The sequence below is a fragment of the Nannobrachium achirus genome, assembly GCF_963921795.1.
Source record: "Nannobrachium achirus genome assembly, chromosome: 3".
Classification (NCBI taxonomy): domain Eukaryota; kingdom Metazoa; phylum Chordata; class Actinopteri; order Myctophiformes; family Myctophidae; genus Nannobrachium; species Nannobrachium achirus.
In genome coordinates, this window is record NC_137812.1 from 63934028 (window position 1) to 63941838 (window position 7811).

General features: G+C 38.4%; 1 long non-coding RNA gene across 1 annotated transcript; it reads right to left on the bottom strand.

Annotated features, from left to right (window-relative positions):
- Positions 1 to 676: 676 nt before the first annotated feature.
- Positions 677 to 1288, bottom strand: LOC308281407. Its single transcript, XR_013961844.1, has 3 exons — positions 1257 to 1288; positions 833 to 908; positions 677 to 719 (listed from the first exon to the last, which is right to left on the bottom strand). It is a non-coding gene; the product is annotated as an uncharacterized lncRNA (long non-coding RNA).
- Between the last annotated feature and the right edge of the window lie 6523 nt (positions 1289 to 7811).

The window sequence follows — 7811 nt, forward strand, 5'->3', positions numbered from 1 at the left end:
CCAAAGGACATCATTAAATATTTTAATAAAATAGTAATGATAGAATAAATAGAACACGAAAAAAGGAGTAAATACTGTGTTTAAGAGACACCTTCATCTGGACGAATAATCAAGTATTTTATTGTGTCAATTCTTAAAAATGAGCCAAACGTCCTCATTGAGTTGCTCAATTATTATGATGAAGCTGTGCTTCAACAAGCAGGTTGGCCCAAGCTCAACACTGGCTCAAGCAGGTGATAAACCCACAAATGTTCATTCACCTGTAAAAGCAAATCTCACTTGGAGGTTTTGAATTTGACGGCTGCATACTGGACATCATCTTGTCTCTGAGGTGGTTTGGTGTTGGAGTAGAGAGACTCTTCATGGTTGGTAGAAGGAGGGAAGTGGACGCTGCTGTAGTGAAGCTCATCCTGTGGTTCTGTGGGTTCTCCATGTGGAGCAGTGTGTCCAGCAGGTGTTCTGGACACAGCTGAGGTGTTGTACATAGGATCTGACTTGGTCTGATGGGGAGACAGGACAGACAAGTTGTGTCTCTCTTTCTCTCTCTCTCTCTCTCTCTCTCTCTCTCTCTCTCTCTCTCTCTCTCTCTCTCTCTCTAACACACACACACACACACACACACACACACACACACGCACAGCAGTTTGTCGTGTTGTAATTCTGTAAATACCTGTCTGCTTTGTGCTGAGAAAGTGCTGGAGTTCTGACTTCTCTTCTTCCTAAATTGAACCAGAAAACATTAATAATTGAAGTCACCACTTGTCATAACAGAAAAGCAGAAATGAAGATTCAGGAATTAGAAACAAACTATGATGGAATGGTCTTTTTTTACCTGATCCACAGGCAGGCCAGTGACAGGAAAACCAGGCTGACGCAGAATACTGTAATTACTATTGCTGCATTCTTAGCTGCTGGTGATTGTGTAACAGAATTTAGAAACATAGTTATTTTAAACACATCAGATATCATTATTATAGTTATTGTAAACTGTATTTTCTGGAGTGATCGTCATTTACTGTATGGTTGCATTTATAATAGAAATAGAGCATGATCATAGTTTTTTGGTGTCTGAACTGGTTTGTACAAAGATTATGTTTAAGTATTACATTTGACATGTTTTTTTTTAGAGAGAGTTGTCATGTTGATGAAACATAAATCAAATTTACTGTGTATTCTCCAAATGATCATAATATATATTTTAGAACCAAAATAAGGGGTTCAAACATGTGAACAGTGAAATATGAAACTCTACTCACATGAGAGAGAGACAGTGAGAGTTTCTTCAGTACTTCTGAGCTCCTCTTGACCTTTGACAGCACAGGAGTATTCTCCTGCATGCTGACTGCTGACTGGCTCTAGAAGCACATAGTTGTGTTGGCTCTGGGTTACAACTTGTCTGTTCTGGTACCAGATGTAGGTGGGGTTGTCAGTCAGAGGACAGCTGCTGCTACACACCAGTGTCACTCTCTGTCCCTCTGTTACCATGGCAGCAGGAACCATCTTCAGTTTCAGGCCTGAAAGTTAGAATGGTCATCTGTTTTTATGCTGGGCTTGTCATCAATCCATTGTTTTATCACAAGAATAAAATGCGCAAACAAAGACTTGATCAATAACATACAGTACCTGTCACATATAAGGTCACTCCAGGATAACCACCATATCTTCCTCCTTCCTGATTTGTGTGAATTCTGAATTTATATTCAGCTGAGTCACTCTCTGTCAGGTTTTTGATTGTCAGGGTGTGATGGTACTGCTTGTCGTCAGACAACACGCGACCTATATAGTGTGGGACCTCCATCAGTTTGTCAGGATTCACTTCATTCGATGACATAGACCAGAATGCATCTTCCAGCTGATGACCAGTGGGGTATGAATAATTACATGAAATGTGCACTGATGAGCCGACCAGAGCACAGATTCTATGTTTCATATAATTCACTCTCCAGCAGCTTTCACCCTGAACACCTGCAATATAGACAGGAAACTGAAAGTATGGACTAAATAACATGATGTTTGAGTACTGACATATCCATTATGGAAATATCAATTATTTTCCATGAACAGACAGTTTAATAATAATAATAATAATAGCTGTGATTTATATAGCGCTTTTCTTATTACTCAAAGACGCTTTACAATACTAATTGTTTGTGTGTGCGTGTGTGTACGGCAGATAAAAACAACAACTTTATTAGGAAACAAAACTAGGATAATATAAGAAGATACAGTAGAAAACAATAAAACAAAAGTATGGTCCGAGATCAGCTGGGGAAGGCAGTTTTGAATAGGTGAGTTTTCAGAGCGGTTTTGAAGGAGGGGAGGGAGGGGGCGTCTCTGACGCATTTAGGGAGTTCGTTCCAGAGGGTGGGGGCGGCCACTGAGAACGCCCTATCCCCCCAGGTTCGGCGTTTGGCCTTTGGTACCTCGAGGAGGCCAGCCTCACTGGACCTGAGCGACCGGGTGGGGACATATGGCTGGAGGAGGTCGGAGAGGTATGGGGGGGCCAGGTTGTGCAGTGCTTTGTAGGTGGTGAGGAGTATTTTGAAATTGATCCGTTGTTTCACGGGCAGCCAGTGGAGGTCATGGAGGACGGGTGTGATTCATACTCACACACTGAAGGAGAACGGAGCCGGAGATCCTCTTGGCCTTGTACAGCACAGTAATAACCATAGTCATCAGTAGATCTAGCAGCATTGTACTGCTGACCTGTGCCATTGTAGTCTCTATTCCTGTACCACAGGAAGGTGGGTTTGGCATCTGTCACAGTACAACTGGTACTACAGGTCAGTCTCACCGTACGACTAGTGACAGTCTTCACTTCTTCAACTTTCAGATCTGTTGTTGATTATAAATATATGCATACTGCCTCAGTAAAATTGGGCCGAACAAGAGAAAACGTCTGATAGGGAAGACTCCTCTATCAAAAGATCGCCACACATCTATCAAATGTTATACATTATTTCATGATTTTAGATAATACTGTACTGTATGTCAAGCTTGACTTTTAGCAGCCATGTTTTATATTTCCACTACAGACTTCCCGGCATGGCTAAATATCCAAATAAACCCAAAGTAAAGTGCTTAAAAAGCATAATCTATTCCTCAGAAACACTGTAATCTAACATGAAACGCACATCTGTACAACTGAGTCTATTAAGCCACAGGTTTTCAAAGCTGCTGGCTCTTTCTTAATGAAAAAGGTAAACTGATAAATAATAATGTGATAATGTAATGAAGAGCCTTTAGAGAAACATATTTTGAAGATAATTATGAGTATACAAAGATTATCAGTCTCTAACCTCTGAAGTATGTGATGGAACAGGGGTTATTCTTCAATGACGTAGGACACATTCTCCCACCAACATAGGTCCTTCTAAATCTAAAGCAGCTTGGATTGACAGCATCTGGGAGAAATAAATGACACGCAGTCACAGAAATGAACGAGACAAGCAAATTTGGCAGAATACTTAATAAAGTGTAAAAGTATGAATTATTACAATGAAGGCTATAATAAACAGCTACTGTACAGTATCTTCATTGTAAACTCACCAACTGTAACATTTGGGGCTTTCAGAGCTTCATGACCTTTAACAGCACAGGAGTAGATCACTTCTTCCTCACTGTTTACAAGGAGTTGGTACCAGGGAGACGAGTCCTCATAGAGGAACTGTCCATTCTTATACCACATGTAGGTGTGGCTGTCAGTCAGAGGACAGCTGGTACTGCAGTTCAAAATCACTCCCTGTCCCTCTCTCACTGGACCAAGTATCACCTTCACCTGTAGATCTAGAGTACACTCACATATTTTATACATGTTAGAAATATACAACAATGACCATTTTCATTATTAAATGAATTCATTTGTGTCTTGGCACTACTACTGTACCTGTGACATGGAGACTAAAACGTGAGATATCAGTGGAGTCTGTGCACTGGTAGGTATTTGCATCGCTCTGTTGCACTTCATCGATTCTTCGAGTTGATTGGCTCTCTGGAGTTTTCTCTACATGACCTGTAACATCAGATGATGGTTTAAAATTAAACAGGTCTTTAAACAGTCCAGTATAACAGATTGTGATTAATGTGAGCTGTGTACCTGAGCATGGCAGATCTACTGATGATCCCTTCAAAACACACATGTGTTTTATTTGTCCCAGAATTCCTGACACAGAATAGAATACATTACATTATAAGAACATCAGGATGTATAGACGTTATGCACAGGATGAGGACGGTGATCAACACATGACAGCACAGCAAAGGACGCTTGACTGATTTGCAGCACTGGTTGTGTCACACACCTGCTCAATGTCCAATTTCAAAATGTGAGACTGTCTATTAACTGGCCTTTAGTTCTGTTTACTTTCCTCAGATTATGCATAATAAAATGGGGACCTTGCTAATGATCCAAAAATAGCTTCTCGATTATTCGATTTATAAAAAAGGCTAGAATAATCCCAGTATAAGAGGATTTGAGAAGAAATATGAGGAATTCACTAACCACTTAATCCGTTACGAACAATGTTGCATGCTCTCATTGTGATGGACATTGGACAGTATAATTGCCATTATTTAATAGAACTTATTCATCAATTTTACTACAAATGTATACATGAAACAGAGGTTTAAATTGCCGAGGTCAAATTGACCTTGAGGATGAAGATAACAGGAACGTGGACAACAAATTCATACCTGAGACAGACAGGATCAAAGTCCCAAACACACATCCAATTCCAGAGAACAGCATGACTGGACTGGTCCTTTGGTTTGTTATTTAGAAAGATAACTAACAACATTAATGACAGCTTATTTAGAAAACACTACACTATGTTCATGGAATCAATCCACCCATACTAAGTAAAACATACCATTTGTTAAAGTAAAGTACACACACTGAGTGAAGGAGTGCTAGATAGAGCGACTCCAGTAATTCACTCCTATAGCTTTGGGTTGTTACAACATTGGAAAGACTTCCTTCCTCTTTTTATTTTTCAGAGTTCACTTTTCTTTCTTTATTTATTTTCTTTTTTTTTTTTTTTTTTTACAGTAAGTGATGTGCATATCAAAGTAACTATAAGCAAATCGTGGATCAAATGTATAGTGTGTGGTCATTTGTTAACAGTGAAGTAGTTTCATGGTTGTACTTAAAATATATATTAATTGAATTCAACTAACGGTTAAAAATAAATATATTATGCCATTCAAACATCCACAAGTTATATTATGCAACGTCTGAAGCAGCATGTGTTTAATGTTACAAACTGTCCCAAGTTGCAACAGATTTCCAGAATGACTGCAGAGTGGTTTGAGGTTGTCAGTGATGAGCATGTGACCTGTGGTTGCTTAATAGTGTGAAACTACTCAGCAGCATTTATTTTAAAAACAAGACATGAGCTCACATGGTCTCTGAATGTACTGCCAAATGACTCTTTGAAATGTGTCTTTGTGCTGGTGCTTCTGAGTGGTGCTTATATTGACTTGACAATAGACTGGTTCCACTTAAACCCATTTTAATGAATATACAAAATGGCCAAAGGGTGTTCATAACAACAACAACAAATACAACAACAACAACAACAACAACAATAATAATAATGTAATAGTAACTAATACAACATTTGGGTTTGAATCTTACCACTGACAACCCTTAACTGGCTGAAAATGTAAAACACAAAGGAAATAAAAATAAAATCTACAATTAAAAAATATAATAACCTTTATGGAGGGTTATAGGTACATGTGAGTTAAATATACAAAAATATATATGGTGACTCATGTAATGTAGAGGTGCTGAGATAGGATGGCATAAATCCCATAGAAAGTTGTTCTGAACACACATGGTGTGACCTGTATGTTGTCACACTCTGGCTGGGTTGTTTACTGTGCTGTACAACTCAAAGGAACATTCAGCAGCTGCCTGGACTTGAGGTCTGCAGGAGAAAGAACAATTCATTACACAAGGATTTTTAAGTCAATTCTCCACAAACTTGTAAAATGTCACCTCTAATGAGCCAAATTGTCACCTTATTAAAAGAATGGCCTTGGTCATTTTCTAAAGGCCCGCTGACACGCCCCGAAATTATAATAGTATGATACAGTAGGTCACGTGGTCTCTCTGAAAACGGTCTGAAATAGTCTGAAACTCATGTCACAGTGTAATCTGCCCCTCGCCCCCCAACAACAGCTGACCAGTACAGTAAGTAGTCTAAGTACAGTCAATTAATTTGACATCATAAATTACATCATAAAAATATTAACTCATATTTTAATATGACTTTTTAAAGTGACAGTACCCCTTAGGTGACAGTACCCCTTTAAGGTTTTCAGGAAAAATAAAAAAAACTGATCCAAAACAAAACTATATGATATTTCTTAATAATTTCACCCAAAACAATAAATAATTATGACTATTAATATAAAAATAACACTGTCTGTCAGTTATGTAACATGAGGCATTTAGGCAGGGTGCTTAACTGTACTTTAACTGTACTTGTACTGTAGTACATTTTATTTCTAATAAAGTTTTCACTCAATCAATCAATATAGGATTAAATAGGATAAAACCTTGATTTAGGCCTATTTTGGTCTAAGTCGGTAAATAATTTGGCCCAAGTCAGTGACTTTTTTGTCACACTAGTATAATGGCCCATCTCCATAAAAGGGGTGGGAACAGCATAATCCTTTTCAATTAGGATATATGTGGAGGTGATGAGTGTCATGAGGAGCTGACAAAAATATAATTTCCCTCAAACAATTTTAGTTTAATAAGGTGACGAAATGATATCTCAAGTTATAAAAACGCTGTGCTTCATTCCCTTTTAAAAACAGGTGATTCTCACTTGGAGCAAGAGTTGAAGTTGACAGCTGCATACTGGACATCATCTTGTCTCTGAGGTGGTTTGGTGTTGGAGTAGAGAGACTCTTCATGGTTGGTAGAAGGAGGGAAGTGGACGCTGCTGTAGTGAAGCTCATCCTGTGGTTCTGTGGGTTCTCCATGTGGAGCAGTGTGTCCAGCAGGTGTTCTGGACACAGCAGAGGTGTCGTACATAGGATCTGACTGGGGAGACACAGGACAGACAAGTTGTGGTGTGGTAATGAGAGTTCATTCTGATTTCTTTAGATCACTCTCACAGTTTGGGGTCCTCTTATTCTAATTTTGTAAATACCTGCAGTCCACTTTGTACTGGATCAGTGCTGGAGTTCTGAGTTTTCTTCTTCCTATCAAACCAGTAAGGAATTAATTACACTAATAATTACTATCAATAAAAACAGAAGCCTCCAAATAAAAAAGGAGAAATGTAGATACAGAAAGTAAAAAACTAACTATGATGGTAGTATTTCCAATATTGAATTTTACCTTATCCACAGGAAGGCCAGAAAGACCAGGCTGAGGCAGACTACAGTGATTCCTATAGCTGCATACTTAACTGCTGATGATTGTGCTACAAATACATATATAGAGAGAGAAACATAGATATATGTTTTATTATTGCAAAAATATATTTTATATCCTTTTTATTATAATCATGAAATTAAAAATATTACAGTACAAAGACTAACATGACTTTGTCTAATAAATATTGTAATGATTTGTGTTTATGTTACAGGATTGTCTCTACTGCAGTGCTCAAAAGTATAACACACAAAAAAAGTTTCCAACGTGAACAGTGAAATAAGGCTCTACTCACGTGTGACAGGGACAGTTTGAGTGACAGGGACAGTTTGAGTGACAGGGACAGTTTGGACAGTGAGAGTTTCTCCAGGACTTCTGAGCTCCTCTTGACCTTTGACAGCACAGGAGTATTCTCCTG